This window comes from Pongo abelii, chromosome X (assembly GCF_028885655.2).
Source record: "Pongo abelii isolate AG06213 chromosome X, NHGRI_mPonAbe1-v2.0_pri, whole genome shotgun sequence".
NCBI classification, from domain to species: domain Eukaryota; kingdom Metazoa; phylum Chordata; class Mammalia; order Primates; family Hominidae; genus Pongo; species Pongo abelii.
In genome coordinates this window covers 147,882,251-147,907,127 of record NC_072008.2, presented here as the reverse complement: position 1 = coordinate 147,907,127, position 24,877 = coordinate 147,882,251, and the positions used below count along the sequence as shown (strand labels likewise).

General features: G+C 36.4%; 1 pseudogene; it reads right to left on the bottom strand.

The window, feature by feature from the left end:
* The window catches only part of LOC112130972 (melanoma-associated antigen C3-like), a 644,458-nt pseudogene that overhangs the window by 182,875 nt on the left and 436,706 nt on the right, over positions 1 to 24,877 (bottom strand).

Below are 24,877 nucleotides of genomic sequence, written 5' to 3'. Positions count from 1 at the left end.
TGGGAAATCTCTTTGCAAAAGGAATTATTTTCCCAAAATGAGTAAAATATTAGAGAAAAGTATATATTTTCAAATGATATATGTCATTTTTCTTATGTATTAGCCCCTCCTATGTGTCTAATTTAGCCTAATATTTATTATCTAAGCAACAATTACGAACACTTGGTAGGAAATTTTTAGCAATATCTACAAACTCAGACCTACCCGACAGATTAGGAAACAGAAGTTTCCATGGTTGTATAGGTGATCGTGTGGCTGCATTTTGCAATTTAAATTTAAAAAATGTCTTGGTGATAAATAGACACCTAGAGCTTTTGTCTGATCAACTGGAATAAAATATGAAAACTATCTATGGAAACCTCAGGGGAACGAAGGTGAGGTTGGTGATTTCACTGTGTTAGCAAATGGAAATGCATTGGGAGTGATGACGAATGTTATTGTCTGTGTTCCTGGGAGATAACACAATTGCATTCCAGTGGCTTTTAATGAGTTTTCACTTGAGATACAGTGAGTACATTTGCATGTCAACTACAGAGACCAAAAATATATTTCTTGTCATCACTGCAAGACGAGAAATCATTTCTGTGCTGTATAAAGTAGAAGGAAAGTAGGTTCATGTACTGCCTTTTGTATTAACGATAAATAATTGAGTTCAGTTAGCTTGTTCTTACACAATCTGAGGAAGAAGAACTGAGTACAGTGGCTCCCATTTTGTAACAGTTTGTTATTTTTTCCTGGGATGACCTGAAGCTAAGAACATGGGGGTAAAGACATGTCTCATAATTTTTTTTTTTTTTTTTTTTTTTTTTGAGACGGAGTCTCGCTCTGTCACCCAGGCTGGAGTGCAGTGGCACGATCTCGGCTCACTGCAAGCTCCACCTCCTGGGTTCGGGCCATTCTCTTGCCTCAGCCTCCCAAGTAGTTGGGACTACAGGCGCCCGCCATCACGCCCGGCTAATTTTTTTGTATTTTTAGTAGAGACGGAGTTTCACCATGTTAGCCAGGATGGTCTCGATCTCCTGACCTCGTGATCCACCCAACTCAGCCTCCCAAAGTGCTGGGATTACAGACGTGAGCCACCGCGCCCGGCCTGTCTCATAAATTTATGGCAAGAAAATAATGGCAAACAATTTATTGCCCTATCTAGACATCTATATTCAAACATAAAAATTTACACATTTTGTTTCAAATGACGGTTTTGAAAGTCAACATATGCCTTTTCTTTTGAACAACTTTTCAGAGTTTTGTTTTTGGTTAACAGAATTTTTGCCCTCAGCTATGAAAGCCTAAAAGGAAGAGGACTATGGTTGTGTTAGAAGTAAACACTTAAGAAGCTATAACTGCAAAGTCAGTAAGAAAAACTAAATGATTTATATAGCATTCTGTTAGCCTTTTCAATAGCTTCAGAAAAGGAAGTCTAAAAACTACTTTTAGAATACTAATCTATGTAAACTTTCTAAAGAAAAAGCACAAGGTCATCACAATTTTAATATAAACCTGATATTTGCTAATACTCTCTGTCATGCCATAGAATTCAGAATAAGATGGGCTCTTGGATTTAATCTAAGAGGATTTACTTCTTCAAGCATTACAAGGCCTTTTACTTGTTGTTTTCTTCCACCTGTGTGATGATATTTCAACAGGAATCCCAAAGTTACTGCTAAAGTTAGACTCTGGTATATTATGAGAACATAGCTGTGTCATCTTTGGGTTTCTCTTCAAATATTGAACATGTCCAGCAATGCACTTCAGCTACGTAGTCAGCTGTCGTCAGATTTACACGTTTGGCCCAAACAAGCAAGTAGCCCTTGGTGGAGACAAATGGAAATACTTCTGGGGAAAATATAATGATGGTTTGTTACAAATAGAATTCCATATTATATTGTACCAGAAGAGATCTCAATTTCAAGGAAATCTGTTTTCTTAAAATGAAATATTATTGACTTGTTTTTTGTATTTAATTTTTCTTTGCATTGGGTTCATTAGAATTTTCTGAAACAGGGCCTCGATAGAATGTTACAAACAGCCTTCCATTCCGAAACTTGTAATTATGCTTGATAGTTAAGTTTAACAATTATGCAACAGCCCTGATTGAATCTCTTCGTTTCCCTCCCCCGATCCCCTGCATTACCTTCACTTATGAGGTAATACCAAATCCCTACGATTGTTCCTGACCTCGTGCTTGCACACCTTTACGGCCTTATCTCGTGCCACTTTCTCCCTTGAAGCTACACACATACCAGCCAAACCAAGCTACTGCCCAATCCTTAGGTACTTCCCAAGTGTTTTTTTCATGCCTCTCTTCATTTGCATAAACTTCCTCTTCTGCTTAGAGATCCAGTTGAAATGCTCTCTCCTCAGCGAAAACCTTCCTAACCAACTATCCACCTGCACTTTGCAACAGGTAGTACTAGTTACTTTTCCTTCTGATGTCTCTGAATACTTTCCACATAGTCTCAGCACCGCGTTGCTCAAATTGTACTTTTAAGTTGTTAGCATATCTGTCTCTTCAAGCAAAATGTATACACCTTAAATTTCAGGCAAAAATATATCTTAGCTATATTTTTATTCCCTAATGTGGCTGGCACACAACTGACACCAAATAGGAGTCCACTAACTGACAGACTGAATGAATGACTGCTGCTACATAACCCACTTGAATCCTGAGAGTAGGTCCTGGGGGTGGGGTCAAATGAGGAATTGTCTCTGGAAATTTACAAACATAATGGGATTTCATTTATCAAGAGGCAGAAAAGGGAAGGAAAAAATGTCTTGAAAAAAAAAAAAGAAAGCATACACTCATTCACCACAAACTATGTGCCCCCTGACTCTAGAATAACTTCCTCGTCATACACCCAGGCCTACTTTGGAAAACTATAGTGTTAATGCCTTAAACCAACGGTTTTCTCAACTGTTCTCATCAAATTTTTAACCATCTCAAGTTTTTGCCTTTGTTCAGTCTCATTCAGAATTAATATCTTCTGCATTTCCAGAGCACTTCGGGATGGCTCTGTCTTATTGCTCACATTCGCCTATATGTTTAAAAGAGCCGTCTCCTCTGTTATGAGCTTGGGATCCTCTTGAATGCAAGAATCATTCTTTCATCTTCTTTCGGTGTTCAAGACAGATGATTACACAATGTAAGGGTGCGTCACAGAAATGCTACTTACAATGAATAGTGTGATCTTGTTAGTATGTTAAGTAACAGTTTTGTTCAATTCCTTTGTGCTAAATTCCACTTTGCTGTGCTCTCAACAGAAAAATGAGAGACTGTATGGATGAAGGTGAACTGTGGGTATGGGAACTACAATGGAAGAACCAAATTACATAGATCAATAACAAGGAACTATCTCCTTGAGAATAAGTGTATACAGCTTACTGGTGACATACTAGATATTTGCATGTTACTCAGGATGCATGTCAATATGTGCATCATTTTTCTCTGGCCAAAGTGATTAATACAGAGGTGAGCACCTAACCTAACCTGATACAATCACATGAATCTTGCGACATTAAGATGGGAATGCTTGAATAAACATTTTTGTTTTTTTCCCACCAGATAAACATGTTGGAGTATGTAGATGTGGGAACTGATGAAAGCTACCTTGAAATTCCTTGATAATGGAGTCAACAAAGAGGAGCAGGGCACGTGGTGGGAGTGATTCTGAAGATATCATTTAATAGCCTTTATTTAGGTACACCAGAAGCAAGATATATCCCTTCATTGTTAAATTATTTGAGCCAATAAGTCCTCATCTTTACTTAAATTTGAGACCAGATTTCAGTCACTCTTAGGAAAAGTGAATCCTAAGATGCAACTGAAAATAATTACAATATAAGCTACCATTGATTGTCTGCATATGTGACACATACTATGCTGAATACTTTGCTTTTAATATTTCATTTAATACTGATAACAACCCTATGAGTCAAATTCTAGTCTTCCTGTTTTACACATTAACAAATAATTTTATAAATTTTACTGTTGCTCATAATAATAACAGGGCTATCACTTATTGAGCACATAGAGTTTTCCAGATATTATACTAGATTGATATACATGTTTATATATTCATTATCAAATAATATATTGAGGTAGGTATTGTCATTAACCTCAAGGAAATGGAAACTCAGAGATTATAGGACTTGTCCAAGGTCACATATGCAGTAAGCAACAGATAGAATATTCAAATAATAACTTATTGACCTTTATTTGAAAGATATATTCATATTAAGGAGAATTGGATTCCATCCCTGCATCCAGCTCTTATTACATTTGCAAGTCTATTTTCTTTGAGCCCTACTTTCTTCAAAGTAAAATGAAGACAGTAACTCCACACATTCTCTACCTTCCAGAGATATTAAGGGACTCAAATGGGAAAGTGAATATAAAAGTAAGGCATAATGCCCCATATAAATGTAAGTTATTATAATTATTATAATTCAGTAATAAAAATGGGTCCCACATTGTGATTATTAAACATATCAAATCAAGAATTGTCTTAATACTGAAATTTATTATTGTATGGACGTCTTAACTATTCAGCTACAAATTCAATTTCAAAAACCAGAAATTTATAGAGTATACCTTTTCTCATACTGCCATGTTGGTTATCAATAAGGCACTCCCATTCCATTACTTTCATTTTAGTGATATGTACAAATTTAAATTAGTGTTATTAAATTTATCACAGAAGGGTACTATATTATGTCACTTAGTGTCAATTATTTTCACCTTCAACATTTTTGTTGCACAATTTTTTAGTTCACTATTGCTACCAGGTTAGAATGGACTGGGACCTAGAAGCAAGATCATTGCTAAGAAACTTTGAAGCCTGAGCGCACTTAGTTATACCACTTACAAGCTGTGATCTTGATCAAAGTACAGATAAATTATCAGCTCGTGTATACACTTTAAAATTTGACAATTGATGATAATGCTTACTGAAGAGAAATCGGAGATTTTGCTAGAAAAAAAAAAAAGTCTAATAGCCATAAATATGCTCTGAAGAAACAGAAGCAATGGAAGAAATCCCATAGGCGACAGCTCAGAGTCCTGTCTCTGATTGCAGTTCTAATGGGTAGGGATAGAACTTGAACAACATTTACCTTGCGTAAGAACAGAAAATGCAGAATCCTGGCTAGAGCGAAGATGCAGCAAGAATCATCTTGTAACAGTAATAGTCAAATGGGCAGTGGCCTCCCATGAAGGACAGACCTCTGATGTCAGCAGCTTTGGGGAGGAAGATGGGTAAGAAGATTATTCATTGCCTCGATGTTATAAAGCAGAAATTCTGAAGGAAAGGAAATCATCTCCCAGCTTGTCTGTGCCTTCTATTCAACCCCTTTCTCTCTATTCAAGGGCAGAAAGGCCTCAGAGAGGTCAATGGGAAAACAAAGAACTGGACATGAAGCAAAGGATGGGTTCAATTGCCTATAGAGTAAGCAGATGACTGTCAGCCATCTATATTCATTATTAGGGTGATTTTTCTGAATCTGGACCAGAATGCCCTCAGCTATTCTCATGGCTCACTTTCTCACCTCCGTTCCAAGCATTAACTCAAATGTCACCTTCTCAATGAGGCCTGCCCTGACTGCCCTATATAAAACTGCAATTTTCCTCCCCTATACATTCTCCACTTCCTATCCTTTTGCAGTGTTCCATTATCTTTTATCCTTTCCCATAGCATTTTAATACACTATATAATTTACTTACTAAGTTTATTAATTTTTTTGTATCCCCTTCTCCCAATGAGAATGGATATATTGCCATCTGCTTTGTTCTCCAATGCTTCCACTGACGCACCACAATTGTCCAGCAGTGAGAAGGAGAAGAGCAGCCCTGACATCAGAGAGCTGACCTGGTCCCATCAGCTTGGCCTGGGTGTTGCTAGGAGCTGGTCTGTCGCTCATGGCACGGTCTTGGTGTTCTCCTGTTGAACATGAACAATTTCACAGAGTATCAACATCAAATAAGGCCACTCTGTTACCATGATGGATCAAGACAAAAACAAGACCACTCCATAATCACATCTAAACCCGTACATAATGGAAACATTGTTCAAGTCAGAAAAAAATGACCAAATATCCACCTATCCTGGCTAATGTGAGTGATCACTTCTTCTTCAACAACTGCCACTTTAACCTTGCTCTATTTTCCCCTCCTTCTGCATAAGACTTATTGAAATACCCAGTCATAAAATATCTCCTGCTTTCAGACACTGCCTTGCTTCCTTAAACCTTCCCCCAAATCTCCTAATATAAACTCAAATCCTATAAAGTATTTTCTTTTACCTTCCTAAGACATCTCATCGTGTGCATTCTCCTTTCTTGCTTCTGTGAGCAATAAACCCAAGTGGTTCAACCATAGAAGTGTTTCTGGTGGTCTTTGACTGGAGGGAATGGGAAGTGGGTAGACAAATAATTTTCATTGAATCAGTATTCTGGATATCCCGCCTAAACACCAGTGGTTTAAAGTTATGGCTACTCCAGATATATGCAAAGTTCCAACTTTATGCTTTTGTGCACAAAGCAATGTTAGAGCTCTCCTGCCTTGCAGATTACATTTCCTTATCTAGTGAATAAAGCAAATTAATGACAACGATCCTTTCCATTGTCTTAGGAGGATTTTTCAACTTTCCTGTGGTTGATACATGAATCTCTAAGCCAAGGTATGTGCGAGCTGACATACTGATTCTGGATATGAAAAAAAGATCCAAGCATCAAGCTGTCTTGTGAGCCAGGAGCCTTCAATGTCTATGGGAAATGATGAAAATCATAAAGTCAGAAGGGCAAAGAAGAGGAAAATTGATGGAACAGGGAGAGTGTGGTTCAAAGGACAAAGAAGGATAGTTGTAATGGCAAAAGTGTTATTTCCATCTTTTAAAATAATTTTCTCCTCTACCCCCATTTTTTAAACATGGATTATTTAAGTATACAGTTGGGAGAGGGCTGATATGAACAGAATATTGTAAAATATGCTGAAATACTTTTTATGTCATAAAAATTATATCAAATATTTACGACTTGGAGTGAATGGATGAATGAATGAATGAACATTTGTACACAGATCTTATATTTTTCTAAAACTGTTATGATCTGATTGTTTTTATTCCACCCCCTCACAAATTTATATGTTAAAAAACTAATCACTTATGTGGTGGTATCAGGATGTAAAGTCTGTAGGGGGTGATTGGGTCATGGAGGTGGAGCCCTCATAAATGAGATAAGTGCCCTTATAGAAGAAGACCCAGAGAACTGCCTTTCCCCTTCTACCATCTGAGGACACAGCTAGAAGACACCATGTATGAAACAGAAAGTGCGCGCTCACCAGACATCTACTCCACTGTCACCTTGTTCTTGAAACTTCCCAGACTCCAGAACTAGGAGAAATACGTTTCTGTTTTACTATAAGCCACCGGTTTATGGCATTTTGTTATAACCGCCTGAACGAACTAAGACAAACATCAACTGTGATTCCCTCAAACAATACATTATGGAGTGGCTTCTGGAGACATGCAATGGGTTCCCAAATCTGAAAGTTCTTTAAGGGTATAGTAAATACCAAAAACAAATGCATCAGTGGGTCCACATTATCTGGATACTTACCTCAATTTAAAAATATTAATTAGCTTAGAATTGTCGCCAGGTGGAGAAAGAAAAACATCTGTGGAGGATGGGATCTGAGAACTTCCTTCCAGTAATAGATTGACTCTTATTTCACAAGAAAGAGGACGCTAGTTCTATAAGGCCTCAAGAGGCAAGGTTAGGACATTAGCAAAGAAGATGTGAAGACAGATGTTGGCTCATCGAAGAAAAAGTTTTCTCACAGATACGTCTGTCTCAAACTGGTCTAGGCAGCTCTCTGGATATTGTGGGCTTCCTCACCCTGAAAGACATCAACTGAGACTGGATGACCACCTGGCAGGAGTGACCTAGAGGCCATTCAAACACTAGAACTCAAGTAGGAGAATATGGCATTTCCTATCCTCTCCCAGGCCCAGCAATCTGTGAGACTATTAGAAAGAGCAAAATGAAAAGTGGCACCAATTGAACAGAAGTAAAGTGATTACACTTTACACTTGACCTCATGCAATTAAAAAGAATGACTTCAGGCAGAACAGCCAGTTTTTCAGTTTTTCTGGCAGTCCTCAAGTATCTTATGGCCAGAAGGTAAGGGCTATTACAATGTCCACTTCACTGTGGAGTTAAAAGAAACTTCTTAAAAATGAGTCACCACTCTAATGTCTTTTTGCCTGAGGACACAGCTGCTACTTGACAATTTTCCTTTTTACATTTTTTTTTCATTTTTGGGGACTTAATTCAAAACCAGCACTTTAAAGTTAGTTTTAGAATTGTAGGATAATACTCAATACAGAAAAGGAAAAATATATGAGGAAAAGGACTCTTCAAATGAAGCAAGGAGGCATGGAAAAGGAGGAGTGACTTGGTGCAGAATGGGACTATTTACTGAATGTCTGTTTTATGCCAGACCCTGTGCTAGGCATTCTGCCTAAATGATCTAGTTTTCATGGTAGCCCTGTGAAATCAATAAGCTTGACTCTATCTAACAGAAACATACATTGGGATGATAATAATATAGCTCACATTTATTGCATTCTTATTACCTGCTCAACCCTATTCCGCGCACTTTGCATGCCTTATCATTTTTCATTCTCATTGCAACTCAGAGTTGGTAGATGCTTTCAATTATCTCATTCTACAGATGAGGAGACTAAGATCCAGAGAGATATGGCAACCTGCTCATAAGCAGTGGAGCCAGGGTTTAAATCCAGACATTTTGACTCTCAACCATATTGAGCACTTAAAGACAATGGAATCGGAAGTTTAAATACTGCTATTTTAACGATTGCTATGTACGTGGTAAGAGGGGTCAGAAGGTGATAGGGAGGATAAAGTGGTGAATGGGAACTAAAGTACAAAGGCCAGTGCTGAAGGAAAGATGTTTTCAAATATAGTCAGATTACCCACAGGCAAAGAGCAGACATGTGCCTGAGTATGATATCTTACATCTGGGTCCAAAGTGAACTTCAGAAAACATTTGTAAAGAGCACCTGAGCAATTGCAGTTTCTTTTTGATGACAGCTTGAGAACCAGAGAAAACTGTTGAAAGATAAAAAGCAAATGGTAGAATTGAGGATGAAAAAGAGTCTGGTGAGGCCAGATTCCTTTCTGCCTCAGTGTTCAGGGAGGTAGACATAAGACATTAGGAAGGACCCAGTTCCCTGTCTTTGGTAGTGCCCAGATTACACTTGGGAAGAAAATCCCACTCTGTACATTTGAAAAGCATGCGATCCTGTTCTTACATTGTTCTTTTAAAAATAGTCATAATGGAAATAATTCCGAATGATAACCTAGATTTAAAAGCTGGCTTTCTGAATTATATGGAAACTTCCGCACAGAGTAATCCTTACAACAACCATAGCTACAGATGGCAGGGCAGGAGAGGGGTTTTTAAGAGGCAGTGATCCAGCATGTGCTGTTAGTTGGCTAGAGAGTTTCTCCCACAGGTCACATCCTGTGGGCGTGTAAGATATCTTCAGTAAAACCACGTGAACCACGTGGGGTTCTTGCTCCAGTACTTTCTCTACTGAAAAACAAAGGGACTTCAGTATAGTTAAGGTTCCAGTAGAAAAGTGAAAATTATAAAGGTTTCCATGGCTAAAGTGTCAAGATTCAAGCAGAGCTTTGATGTCCCAGCTCTCAAACAGCAGGAACAGTTGGAAAAAGCAAACCAAAATTTCAGGAGCCTTGTTGAACTGCAAATAAACAGGCTCCCAGGGACCAGAAAAGAGAACACAAGATAAGACAAGCCACAAAATTGAGTGAGCTACCTTGTCATTATAATCAGAAATAGAAACAGATTGTACTAGGTGAGGTTTTGACCTCAGGCTACACATTCCCATCTCTGGGCCTTGGTTTTATTATCAGTAAAATGATAATAACACCTCTCCTATATAGGATAATTGTCAGGCACAAATGAAAATGTGTGGTAAAACCCTTTAGAAATTTTAAAGTATGTTAACACGCTAATGAAAACACTTGATCCTTACATTTGGTCTGTTGATTTTTTTCTCATAATAGTTAGAAGTCTTGGTTTTCCTTTTTTATGTAGTAATATTTAAAGAAGAGCTAAAAGTAATTGTTTGGATTATTTCTTTAATGTTGGGTTCCATAAATTCAGTAGTGGAGTGGTTAAATTTGTATTTGGAGGATTGCTCAGTAAAAGTTCTGTCCTTGAATGCCAAGAGAGGATAAGAGAAGAGCTGAAATACGGAGCAGATACTGAGATACTCAGGTTGACAATTGTGTTGCTTACTGAGGAGATTAGAAAAGTTGCTGAGAGAATTCAGGAAGTTTGATCCCTATGAAGGGATCAAAGCAATGGATTGGGGGGAAAGGAGTCTTACTAACCAAATTTATAGAGGTATAAAATTGTATCTACAATCTGCATACCAATTGGTTCAACCTAACAAGAAGAAAGCTAAGATATATGAGAAGCTATAAGTCAAAGAATATGTGACATTTTCATTGATCAGTACAAAAAGACCAATAATAGATCCAGAGTTATCAATCTATTCACAACTGAGCCCAGTATCAAGATCCCTGGAATAGATCTATACTAGTAATTCAATATGATAGGGTCAGAAGCAAGATGCAGTATCCAATTAACCAAAAATCATTTAAATCACTTCCTTAGAAAAGTATTTCCTGAATTCTCACTCCCAACCAATCAGGTTCCCTTATAATCTTTCATTGCAGCCTTTAGTATTTCTTCATATTGTCAATGAGTTGTAATGATGTTTTCATGTAACTGTTTATTTAATATCTGCCCTCTTTCCCCATTAACCTATAAGCTCTTTAGAAGACAGGAACTGTAGAGCATGCTGGATGAATAAATGGAGTTATATAAAAAATAAAATATCAAGCGATGAGCAAGGGCTATCTTTTTTTTTTTCAGTCTTTGCATGTCTTTATTCTCTCTTCATATTTGATTTGGCTCTATAATTCCTCTCAGAATTTTGGTAAGTTTTTTTCCACTTTTAGCTTCTGGTGTTGGTGTTAAGAAGCTCAATGCTATTTCAGTTTCTATTTCTGTTTTCTTTCCTTTCTTGAAAGACTTCAGGATTTTCTCTTTACCCTTCTTATAAAATTTCTCAGAATATGCTGTAGGTTGATGTCTTTCTGCACATTGTGCTGGGCCTTGTGAAACTTGCGTCTAACAGATCTGGGAAATTTTTCTTTCTTTTTTTTTTTTTTTTTTTTTTCCTGAGATGGAGTCTCTGCCACCTAGGCTGGAGTACAAGGGCACGATCTCAACTCAATGCAACCTCCGCCTGGGCTATCTTCTTGAACTGACAGTGGATGATTGACTGGTACTCCCCTTAGAAAATAGTTCAGTGCCTAACAATGCTTAAAGAAAGGGTATACAATCATCGAGTGCTGATTATTTGAATTGCAGGCATAGCTCCCGGTTAAACTGAGTATCCAGTCCAAAGTTTCCTAAGTTTTTCTGAAGATAAAAATCACCCATGGATATTTACCAAAGTACACTTGCCAGGCCTACAACTGACTGATTTGTCAATCACCCAAGAATATTCTTAGCAGCAAGAAAATTTGAGCAAGCTTGATCTATAGCAAAGTACCTTTAAGTTTGTTCCTTAGTTATTCTGCATGAGAATTACCTGGGGCAATTGTGAAGTGCACAGTGTTCTAGGATATACCCCAGGCTGACTAAATTAGAGTCCCTGGAAGGGGTATATAAAATAAATTTACATTAAAACAATATTTCCCCAATAAAATTCAATGGATCAAAATTTGATAAACTTTTTCTGCAAAGGGACAGATAGTAAATATTTTCACCTTTGCAGGCCATACAAATTCTATTACACTAATAAACTCTGTCATATCACTGCAAGGCAGTCAGAGATAATACCAATTAAGAGATGTGACTAGATTCCAATAAAATATTATTTATAAAAGCAGGAATCAGGCTGCATTTAGACTTTGGGCTATAGTTTTCTGACCTCTCATCTAAATCATTTCAAACTTGTTTTATTGATGGTAATGTCTATATTCCTTGATTCTAAGGCATCATCAATTTTAAGACATAATATCTAATTTTAAAACAGTGTTGAGATACATGGCTAGCCATATGCAGAAGAATTAAACTGGACCCCTACCTTTGACCATATACAAAAATTAACTCAACATGAATTAAAGATTTAAACATACTATTTCAAATTATAAAAGTCCTAGAAGAAAACCTAGGAAATACCCTTCTGGAACATTAGCTTTGGCAAAGAATTTCTGGCTAAGTCCCCCAAAGCAATTGCAACAAAAACAAAAATTGATAAGTGAGACTTAATGAAACTAAAAAGCTTCTGCACAGCAAACAAAACTATCAATAGAGTAAACAGAAAACCTACAAAATGGGAGAATATATTGTCAAGCTATGCATCGGATAAAGGACTAATAGGTCTAATATACAAAATCTACAAGGAAATTAAACAAATCAATAAGCACAAAACAAATAACCCCATTAAATAATGAGCAAAAGACATGAACAGACACTTCTCAGAAGATATGTATAAGTGGCCAACAAACATATGAAAAAAATGTTCATCATCACTAATCATCAGAGAAATGCAAATAAAAACCACAACAAAATATCTCACACCAGTTAGAATGGCTGTTATTAAAAAGTCAAAAAACAACAGATGCAGGTTAAGTTACTGAGAAAAGAGAACACGTATACACCGTTGGTGGGAATGTAAATTAGTTCATCCACTATTGAAAGTAGTTTGGGAGATTTCTCAAAGTACTTATAACAAAACTATCATTTGATCCAGCAATTCCATTACTGAGTATATAACTCAAAGAAAATAAATCATTCTACAAAAAAGATACATGTACTTGTTTTTTCATCACAGCACTATTTGCAACAGCAAAGACATAGAATCAACCTAGGCGCCCATCAACGGTGGATTGGATAAAGAAACTGTGGTACATATACACCACAGAATGCTACACAGCAATAAGGAACAACAAAATCATCCTCTTTGCGTTGACATAGATGCAGCTGGAGGCCATAATCATAAGCAGATGAATGCAGGAACAGAAAATCAAATACCACATGTTCTCACTTGTAATTGGGAGCTAAACATTCAATACACATAGACATAAAGATGGAAACAATAGACACCACAGACTACTAGATGCGGGAGAGAGGCAGGATGGGTTGAAAAACTAACTATTCAGTACTATCCTCACTACCTGGGTGAGAGGATCTATACCCCAAACTTCAGCATCACACAATATACCCATGTAACAAATCTGCACGTGTACCCATTATATCTAAATAAAAGTTGAATTTTTCTTAAATAAAGGCCTTTATGAAATGTTGTCAAATACATATAAATGCTTACTGATTATAATACATCCCGAAACTTGCACCACAACAGGCCAAGACTCCCAGCTCATCCCCCATCTCCACAGTGTTCTAAGCCCAAAGAATCTTTCACTGTATACCTTGGAATTCACTGTCTATTATGAACCACATCTACTTTATTCTAAATCTCCTTTCATAATGTTTATCTTACATATACGCTCTAACTTGATTTTACATAACCCTTCAGAACCCTGATTCCCCATTACCACTGTAAGTGAAAGTTGTTTACTTTCTTACACTCCTCATATCAGTAGGCTCAGAGGTTGGAGTGGATGTCTTCCTATTTCTATTGCCATTCGCAAACCATTCATCTCTCACTTCAAAATCCACAGCTCCTGTGTAGTACAAGCCATCAAATCACACCAATTCCAATTCTTGTTGTAATCATGGAGACTTCTCTATTCTTCTTACCATTTATTGAACGATTTGTCCCCTAAATGATTTTTATGCCTGTCACGATTTTCAGTGGCTTCAACACCCATATCTTAGACAATTCCTCAAAGAATATGATTTCTCTGATCTAATTTCAATCCAAATGTCATCCATGTTACCTTAGTGATATGTGCCTATGGCTATTTCTTAGACGTTGTCATTACTTAAAATTTTACCTTCTCCAAAGTATCAATTTTATATGTCATTATCTGCCACCTCGTATTCTTCTAAGTCACTCCCTCTAGTGCCTTTAAAAGAATTATTTGACCACATTGGGAGTACCAACACATTGACTCTCTCTATTAATTGCTCATCATTAATGTCCCTCATTCCCATGCATTCAACTCCAACTCTTCTTTTACTCTATTCGTTCATTCAACCTGTTCCTCTTTAGAAAAAATCCCTTCAAAAGTGCTGTCTATATTTTTGGTTTCAAATTACCTTTTTAGTCTACTCCAGTTAGACTTTGGATCTCATTATTCCATTTTTAAACAGTTTTTTTCAGGGAGACCATAACCTCCGTCTTGCCATGTCCAATGGTCAAGTTTCTTTCCTCATTTTATTCAACTGCCAGTCACATTTCACATCACAGATGACACCCTCTTTCTTGAAACACTTCCATCATTTGTCTTCTGGGCCACTACTCTGTTGATTTTCCTCCTACCTTACTGGCAACTCCTTCTAAGACTCTTGTTGGTTTCTTTCATAAACCTCAAAACAACTGGGTGCCCCAGGACTCATCCCAGAAGGAATCCTCTTCTCTTTTCTGTTTATATTCACTCTTTAGACTATCTCAACAAGTCACATAGTTTTAAATACCATCTGCATACTAGTAGCTTTCAACTTGCAAATGTACAATTTTAGCCCAGAATTTTCTCCCAAATCTGGACATGTATATCGAGATGATATAAGTCTCTATTTGGATGTCTAATAGGCTTCTAAATTCTAACATAATCCAAGCATGATCCTTTTGCAACTCCCCAGCAATACCCTGCTCTTCCCATCATCTTCCTTATCTCATTAAACTTCAACTCCATGCTTGCAAATGCCTAGGCTTAAAACTCGGAATCATTTTTTAGCTTTCTCTTACACTACACAATTAGTCCATCAGCATATGCAGTCTGGCACATTGTCAAGACACATTCATAATTCGATGACTTCCACTGACACCCACATTGACGTCATCATTGTTTTTTATCTGAATTGTCTACTCTAAGAGCTGCCTAATTTGTCTTTCGGCTTCCACCGCCCCACGTCTCAATATATTCTATACACACTGTAATGAGACTTTTATTTTTAAACAAGTGCCATTATGATTCCCCCCATGCTTAAAACCATCAAACGGTTTCTTATCTTACTAAGAATAAAACTCAAAGTCCTCAATGTGGTCTATAAGGTCTTGCATCATCTGGACTCTGGATAAATCCCTAGTTCTCATTTCCTACCACTCTCCTACTCACTTACTTTGTTTCTGTAGCATTAGACTCCTTGCTGTTCATTGAACAAGGCAAGCACATGCCTATATCAGAGACTATGCACTTGCTGTTCCCTCTGCCTGCAACTCCCTTTTCTCCACATAACTACCTGACTTCCTCACATCACTCAGGCCCTCCCATCATTCAGGTGCCTGCTAAAATGTTATATTTTTAGAAAAACTTTTCCTAATCCCTCTGTATTAAATAGTATCCCACCCACCTTCTATCTTCTTAACTGCTTTATTTTTGTTTCATAGCACTTATGGCCACCCAATCTATTATTTATTTTTTTGCTTGTTTATTGTCTGTCAACTCTAAAAGAATGTAAACTCCATGAAGGCAGACATTTCTACCTACGTTGTTCACTGCTAGGTTCCCAATCCTTAGCAGCCATTCAATAAATGTTAATTAAATAAATGTGTAAGTAATCATTAAAAGGTCAAATAAGACACCTTATAAGTGAGAACATAGCTTCAGAAAAGGATTTAAATAAATAATAAAGCAGGGCGAGAGGCCGAGGTGGGCGAATTCCCTGAGGTCAGGAGTTCAGGAACAGCCTGGCCTACATGGTGAAACCTCGTCTATACAAAAATTACAAAAATTAGATGGGCATGGTTGTAGTCTCCTGTATTCCCAGCTACTCAGGAGGCTGAGGCAAGAGAATCGCTTGAACTCGGGAGTGGAGGTTGCAGTGAGCTGAGATCACGCCACTATACTCCAGCCTGGGCAACAGAGTGAGACTCCGTCTCAAATAATAATAATAATAAAATTATAGTATCTTAAAGATTTAATTAATAAATTAAAATAAATGCATCAAAAATTTTAAATGAATGCAAGGGTGGCATTGTGGAGCTTGCCATAATGTGGTAAAAAATGTAAATAGTCAAAAAATGTAAATAGTCATTAAAAATGCAGAAAGGATGATAGTTGGCATCTATAAGAAGAGTTTTCATAGAGATTCTAAAGCTAAAGAATGACAAATTTTACCTGCATATGGGGCAAGTTACTGTGACATTGACGTCCCACTATATGTAAGTTAACTGCTTTATTCAAGAAGACATAATATATTCAAGAAAAGGGAATTTGCTTTACGTTCAGCTGATTAACATGATTGAGTTCTTCATAAATGTGAATAATTAATAATATGAACAATATATAACAAGCAGATATGTTATTTTCATTTTCAAAGTACCTTTACATAATCTTCAACTGGAGTTACCACGAAGTTGAGAAGCTGTTTTTGCCAAGAATAGAGAATTGCCTTATAAAACAAGAAAGAAAGACTAAGGGAAAATTGCTCTGGACAGAAAGTACAAATGGAGAAATCTCCCAGGGTTCAGCCTAAGCCGACAGTTTTTATAAGTGATTTGAAGGAAAGAATGCAATTGACACTAAGCTCTTCTGGAGACAGTGAGATGCCAAACTGCCAGGGACAGAATGCAAGAAAATTACATAAGGCTACATCAAAAAGAAACAAAATTATAGATAAGTTTCATTACTGACAAGGGCAAGAAAAAAATTCTCACTATTCTATTTCAAGCTATGAGCTATTACATTTTTACTCTAAGAAAACTTACATGTCTTTGGGCCCTGTTTCTTAGAAACAAAAAGTTCTAGAAAATATTAAGCTTTATTAGAAAATACATTGGAATAAGCCAAAATGCAGCATCCAATTGACATACAGGATTGTGGTGAGTGCATGCCAGGAGCATAGTGTTATCACATCTCAAATAAGATATAAATGAGATGAAAATTCAGAGGAAGGCAACAGAAATGATCAGTGAAAAGAAAGAAGTGCCTTCTAAGAATCAAAAGACTGTGTGTCTTCAACCTGAAAGATAAAAATACTGAACATATGTTATTGAAGTCTGAAAGATCTTAAAGGGGGATGGAGAAACAGGATGTAGCCATGTCCACCACATTGTATTATATCAAAACCAGTAGACCTCTCTTGAAGTATGAAAAAAAGTAATTTGAGGGCACAAAGAGGGGAATTCCACTATAGATAGCAAACCTATTCATCTATTTGCAGATTTCATGAGTGCCTTCCATGCACCAGATACTCCAAATTATGGAAAAATATTTTTCATTGAATATGCATAGATGGGAATGAAAATTCAGTGGTTAATATAACATAGATTATCCCTACATGGGTGCCAGACTGGAAGGGAAGAAAGACAAGTAAACATATAATTACAATGCTACCCGACCAGATATACCTGAAAATATCTCTTCAATTCCTTCATTTAAATTTCTACCACCAATACTCTAAGCCACCTCCACATTTCTTGCTGGAACTACTTAAATATATTTTTATATTTAAAAACATCTTCCTTCTCCAACTCATTCTCTTGAATTCATTCTCCTTACAATGTTCAGAATAATTTTAAGAATCAAATCATATCATTACACACTTCTGCATAAAAGCTTTCACTATCATTCCACTTCTATGTCCTGAACTATAACAACCTGCATGAGGTGGGCTATTTCTCTCAAACTTCATCTCACGCCATACCAATATCCCCTTTTTTTCCTGACATTGATCTTTTTATCTGCTCCTGTAACATACCAATAAGTGATTTGCACATGCTTTTTTGTTTTGTTTTGTTTGTTTTTTGAGATGGAGTCTCGCTCTGTCACCAGGCTGGAGTGCAGTGGCGTGATCTTGGCTCACTGCAACCTCTGCCTCCCGGGCTCAGACAATTCTCCTGCCTCAGCCTCCCGAGTAGCTGGGACTACAGGCATGCACCACCACGCCCAGCTAATTTTTGTATTTTTTGTAGAGACGGGGTTTCACCATATTGGATAGGATGGTCTCGATCTCTTGACCTCGTGATCCGCCCGCCTCGGCCTCCCAAAGGGCTGGGATTAAAGGGTGAGCCACCGTGCCCGGCCATTCTTTCTTTTTCTCTGGCATATTCTTGTGTCTGCTTTTTGAGTGAATAGCTCCTTCTCATACTTGAGATCTCAGCTTAAGTTTCACCTCTTCGAAAAACACTTCTCTGTCCACTAATCTAAACTACTGTCCTGCCCCATGGGCTCTATTACCAAATACTATTTCCTTCCTTCATTGTTCTCAAAACAATCTATATGTTTATCTATTTGTAATTGGTCTATAAGTTTCACTGGGGCAGATACCATATCTGTCTTGCTTGTCTTTGTGTCTCCAGTATATCGTTCCAGTACCTTGTACATAGAACTTCATAAATTGGAATTAAAAAACAAATACATGAATATGATAACTTCTATAAAAATGAGGTCGAATTTTTCAGCTACTTAGGAAAGATAGCGTGATTCACACTATATTTCTATGTATTCATGCATTATGAATAGCATTTCACATAAATTAACCTTGAAGAGAGAAATACAAAAGAAGAAGGAAATTTTCCACCTTACAAAACTACATTACTTTAAGAGGTAATGGATACTGAAAAGATGCTTAACTAAGTTCACGGATAAGTCACTATGATGTGTTGTTATTAATGAAAACTAAGATGTTTGGAATGACATTGTAGCCTTTGAGGTCTGTATTATTGAGACAGTCATACCCTTAAACATCATTCTTTTAGTTCCCCGTGGGTCTGACCCAGGCAGAAACGGATGTTTATTTAAGATCTCATACTCTTATTATATTTGCTATTTTTCTTTTCAATTTTCCATAATTCCTGACATATACCCTTAAATATTTACATCCACAGCAAAGAACATGTTTATTTCAAAATAACTGTCAAGTTGAGTATAAGACTTTAAAGAATTATAGTTTACATCAGTAATGTTAATGAATTGAGTCATATTAAATTATTTTTTATAATTTCAACTTTTATTACAGATAAAATGGTGTGTGTGCACCATTTTACCATAGATAAAATGGTGTGCGTGCAGCGGTGTACTTACATGGGTACATTGTGTGATGCTGAGGATTGGGGTACAAATGAGCCTGTCACCCAGGTAGTGAGCATAATACCCAACAGATGTTTTTATAGCTTATGCCCCCCTCCCTCCTTTCCCCATCTAGTAGTCCCCACTGTCTATGGTTCCCAACTTTATGTCTATGTGTATATGATGTTTACAATGTATACACACTGTTGTATACACATAGACATAAAGATGGGAAGAATAGACAGTGGACACTACTAGATGGGTCCAGTTTCACTCTTCTGCATATGGATCACCCGTTTATCCCAACACCATTTATTGAATAGGAAGTCATTTCCTCCTTGCTTATATTTATCGATTTTTTCAAAGATCAGATGCTTGATCAGATAGAATGCATGGTATTTGGTTTTCTGTTCTTGCATTAATTTGCTTAAGATAATGGCCTTCAGTTGCATCCATGTTGCTGGAAATGATATGATTTTGTTCTTTGTTATGGCTGTGTATTATTCCATCGTATATGTGTACCACATTTTCTTTATCCACTCCACCATTAGTGGGCACCTAGGTTGATTCCATGTCTTTTTCTATTGTGAATAGTGCTGCAATCAACATGCCAGTGCATGTGTCTTTTTGATAGAACAATTTGGTTTCTTTTGGGTATATACTGTGTATGAACCTGCTGAGTTGAATGGCAGTTTTGTTTTAAGTACTTCGAGAAATCACAAAACTGCTTTCCACAGTGACTTAACTAATTTGTATTCCTACCAACTTTGCATAAGCGTTCCCTTTTTTACTACAACCTCGCCAGCATTTGTTATCTTTTGATTTTTTAATAACAGCCATTCTGACTGGTGTGAGATGGTATCTCATTGTGATTTTGATTTCTATTTCTGTAATGCTTAGTGATCTTGAGCATTTTTTCTTATGTTTATTGGCCACTTGTATGTCTCCTTTAAGAAGTGTTTGTTCATGTCTGTTGCCCATTTTTAACTGGATTTTTTATTTTTTACTTTTTGGATATTAGACCCTTCTCAGATGTATAGTGTTTGTTTATGCTATTGACAGTTTATTTTGCTGTACAGAGGCTCATTAGTTTAATTATGTCCCTCTTGTCCATTTTTGGTTTTGTTGCAATTGCTTTTGGGGACCTAGCCAAAAATTATTTGCCAAAGATGACGTCGAGAAGGGTATTTTCTAGGTTTTCTAGAATTTTTATAGTTTGAGGTCTTACATTTAAATCTTTAATTCATCTTTAGTTAGGTTTTGTGTATAAGAAAGGAATCCAGTTTTACTCTTCTGAATATTGCTCACCAGTTTATCTCAGCACAATTTATTGAATAGGGAGTCATTTCCTCATTGCATATGTATACATATATATATATATATATATATATATATATATATAAATTTTGTCAAAGATCTGATGCTTGCAGCTTTATAGCTTTATTTCTGGTTTCTCTAACCTATTCTGTTAGTGTATATGTCTCTTTTTGTACCAGTACCATGCTGTTTTTGTTACTGTAGCCTTATAGTATAGTTTGAAGTCATGTAATGTGATGCCTCTGACTCTGTTCTTTTTGCTTAGGATTTCTTTGGCTATTTGGGCTCTTTTGTGGTTACATATGTATTTTAGAATAGATTTTTCTCATCTATGAAAAACATTGTTGCTATTTTGATAGGGATAACATTGAATCTGTAAATTACTTTAGGCTGTGTGGCCATTTTAACAATAATGATTTTTCCAATCCAAGAGCATAGAATTTTTTTTCTTTCATTTATGTCATCTCTCATTTCTTTCAGCAGTGTTTTGTAGTTCTCCTTGTAGAAGAACTATCCACCTTTTTGGTCAGATGAATTCCTAGGTGTTTTTTTTTCTTTTTTTTTCAGGTTATTGTAAATGGGATTGTGTTCTTGATTTGGTTCTCAGCATGAACATTATTGGTGTATAGAAATGCTACTAATTTTTATACATTGATTTTGTTTTCTGAAGCTTTACTGAAGTTGTTTATTAGTTCCATGAGCCTTTTGGTGGAGTCTTTAGAGTTTCTATGTATAGAATCATTATCACCACTAAAGAGAGATAGTTTGACTTCTTATCTTCCTATTTGAATGCCTTTATTTTTCTTCCTTTGCATTGATTTCTCTGGCAAGGATTTCCAGTACTACGTATAATAGGAGTGGTGAGAGAGGGCATCCTTTTCTTGTGCCAGTTCCCAAGAGGAATGGTTCCATTTTTGCCTATTCAGTATGATGTTGGCTGGGGGTTTGTCATAGATGGCTGTTATTATTTTGCATGTTGTTTCAATATTACACTAAAGAAGATAAGCTTTCCACAAAATTCAGGTCACAATCTCTCTAAGTTAGATGCAAGCTCTTATTTTTTTTGACTTCTCAATACATTTGCATATTCCTCTATTATATGAAGTACATTTGTTCATTTGTTCAGAAAGTGTTTATTAAGTCTATTTAACAAATAGATCTAATGTATCTCCCATGTCCAGTTCTAACTTATATCATTACTGTATAGATAACACCTTAGACCAATACTATATAGACAGTCTAATTCTGAAGCCATCTTCCTTGAGACCAGAGTATGTAGCTAATTCTCTTTCTGCATATCTGCCTGGCAGATCTCCTAATTCAGTGATTGACACATATGAAATGCATGTTAATCAGAATTGATTGAATCAAAGCAGTCCCTCTAAGAAATCTCCCATGGATTTTGATTTCTACACATTGGCTCTAGACTTAAACTATAAAAATCACATAAAAAACACATAAAATCACTTCTGGTGAGCATCCTGTCTCACATTCAGCTCAATAAAATGAATGTAGAAGCAAATTTAATTAATATGGAATCTTCACACTAACATTGCAAGTTGGGGATTCAGCCAAGAAAACCATTATGATACCTTATAAAACTGTTATTCCAGAGAAGCAAAATTGCTATTCTGAATAACTGCTCTCTTAATCTAGGAGATGTGCTGGACCTAATTAGACTATATTAGCAAGATGAAATGGCAGAAAAAAGAAGAAACTTTTAAAGGTTCCTAATACATATTTGCATAATAGTTGTTAATGGCTCCTCAGATACTGTTAGAAACTTTCAAACACACTTTTATGCTTAAAATGACCCAAAATGTGTATCTACATGATAAACTTACCGGATCATGTGGGGAAACTAAAATCCTATAGGTAAATAATGAGCAGTTGTAAATGCCTCTTGTTACATGTTCATTAAATGCCAGAAAGGCATTTTAATTGCTGACATGGTGACTTGGACAACCATGTACTTTTTAACAAGTGCGGCTTAATTGTTCAGTCTCTAATTTCTTAAATTTTAATATAAAAAAGATAATTTTTAAAATATTCTAAAGCTACTGAGTACTCCCTGTTTTAGTAAATTAGATGAACAATTTCCAGTTACACAGACATTGCGTTATGAAAGGAAACAAATACTTTTTTTCTTTATCATTTAAAAAATATTATGTATATTCACCTATTTTCAGAAACAATTTTATCTAAATTAAGGTGACCAGATAATTAGGTATACCGAGATTTGATTCATTGACATTGTCTATAGAAAGCCGGTTTTTATTTAGGGGGTTATCTATCTTTCTCTTAACAATCTTGCTCGTTTTTTTATTATCTTGGATGCTTTATCACCGCTGTAAAGTGAGTCTTTATACTTTCCCTCTCAAGAGCTATTAGTTCTCTTTTTAAAATAAAATCACCAGAACTTAGCTATGTAGAAAAGACAGCATACTTTATCTTATATTTCCTGTTTTAAGGGTTATTATTCAAAATTTATTTACCTACTTTGAATGAAATTTACCATCAATCAACCAGAGTAATGAGGTGAAGCATCCTTCCGTTTTAAGTACACATCTCTGGTTACTTAATATTAAACCACTTAAATTCACTGCGAACCAGGGCACCCAACTCTACCTAGAGATATCTTGTTTAGAAATATTAAATATCCAAGAGCTTTAACACATGACTTGCACTTTAAAGCATTCTATAAGATCAATTTGGAAACTGCTTTGTAAATAGAATTTCTTTGTGATAAGAAAAATTAGCATGAGATCTACCCTCCTAACAAGTTTGTATGTGTACAATACAGAATTGTCAACTATAGGCACAATGTTGCACAGTGGATCTCTAAACGTATTCATCCTCAGTAACTGAAACTTTACACCCATTGATTAGCAGCCTCCACATTTTCCCCTTCCCCTACCCTCTGGCAACCACCATTCCACAATCTGTTTCTATGAGTGTGACTATTTTATATTTCTCATGTAAGTAGAATCATGCAGTATTTCTTCTTCTGTAACTGGCTAATTTCACTTAGCATAATGATTTTGCTTCATTTTTAAAATGCAAGTTGTAATCGATGTAGTATTGCATTTTAGAAGCCATTGAGCAAATAATAAGCTAGCCCAGGATTATAATTGTAGACTAGGGAAGATATCTTGTTGTAAGATTCATGCTGAGGCTGGTTAAAATTCACTTTCCCTCTTTAAAGAAGCTACACAAACAAAACTCTGTCAACTACTCGAACAATTTTTCTGTGGAAAAAAAAAAAAAAAAACTTCGACACTGTGGGAACTCTAAAAAACGTTCTCTGATAAACATGCTGATTGGGCCAAAACATTATAAGACTGCATTCCTAACCAGTCCTGATTACTTCCTGAGAATAAAATATAAATAAGGAAATTGGTCATCACCTCATAGAAATTCATTTTCATGTGTCTTCTCTTCAATTTTCACACCCTGAGGGATGTGTTATGGGACCCCTAGAGGCTTGTCTCCTTCCAGTGTTCCATTTGTGGTTTTGATAATTGTGATTTCAAAATGACATCCAAACAAATGACTCTGTTCTGCCTTTAGCAGTCTGTCAGTATCAGTGGTCCTTTCCTTCTACCTCTTCAAGTTTGTCTTATTTTCTTCTCCTTGCTCTTCCCTCTAGCCACTGTTGCTTTTCTCATGTCAACCAAACTTCCTTGGGCTTTGGAAAGAGTCACTCGTTCTCCAGGCATAGATGAAATAATCATGCTCTGAAGGGCAGTAAGGGACAGCAGCACACTTGCTCCTGTAACGTGCCCCTGTAATGTAGACATCCGACACTCATGCACTTGACTCACGTGGCTCACCTCTTACCACAACTGCAAAGGCAAGTCCGTATCAGAAGAGACCAATTTAATAGCTGCAAGCAAGCAGTTACACGACACAGAGCCTCTCACAAATATGGGAAGCAAGATAAATCAAATAATTTAATAATGCATGAAATTTCTACAGGAATCAGCCCAATGATGAAGAGACTGAAAATAAAGAACACCAGGGAATTACAGTGAGTCAAAATAAGAAATGACTTTTAATAAATTGCACTCAGGATTACTTGAGAGTCATATATTGTGAAAGCTTGGGCTAAATGAATGCTGAGTTCCCTTTAATTTTTGTCATTTTGCAGATGAGGTCTTGAGTGGTGATTTCACCAAAGTTTGAGTTGTGTGATCCTGATCAAATAATATAATCTCTTTAGGACTCTGGTTCCACATCTATAAATGGGGAGAACTTTTGGGAAAAATAAAAGTGATAAATTGCAGTGCTTGACAGGTCATGC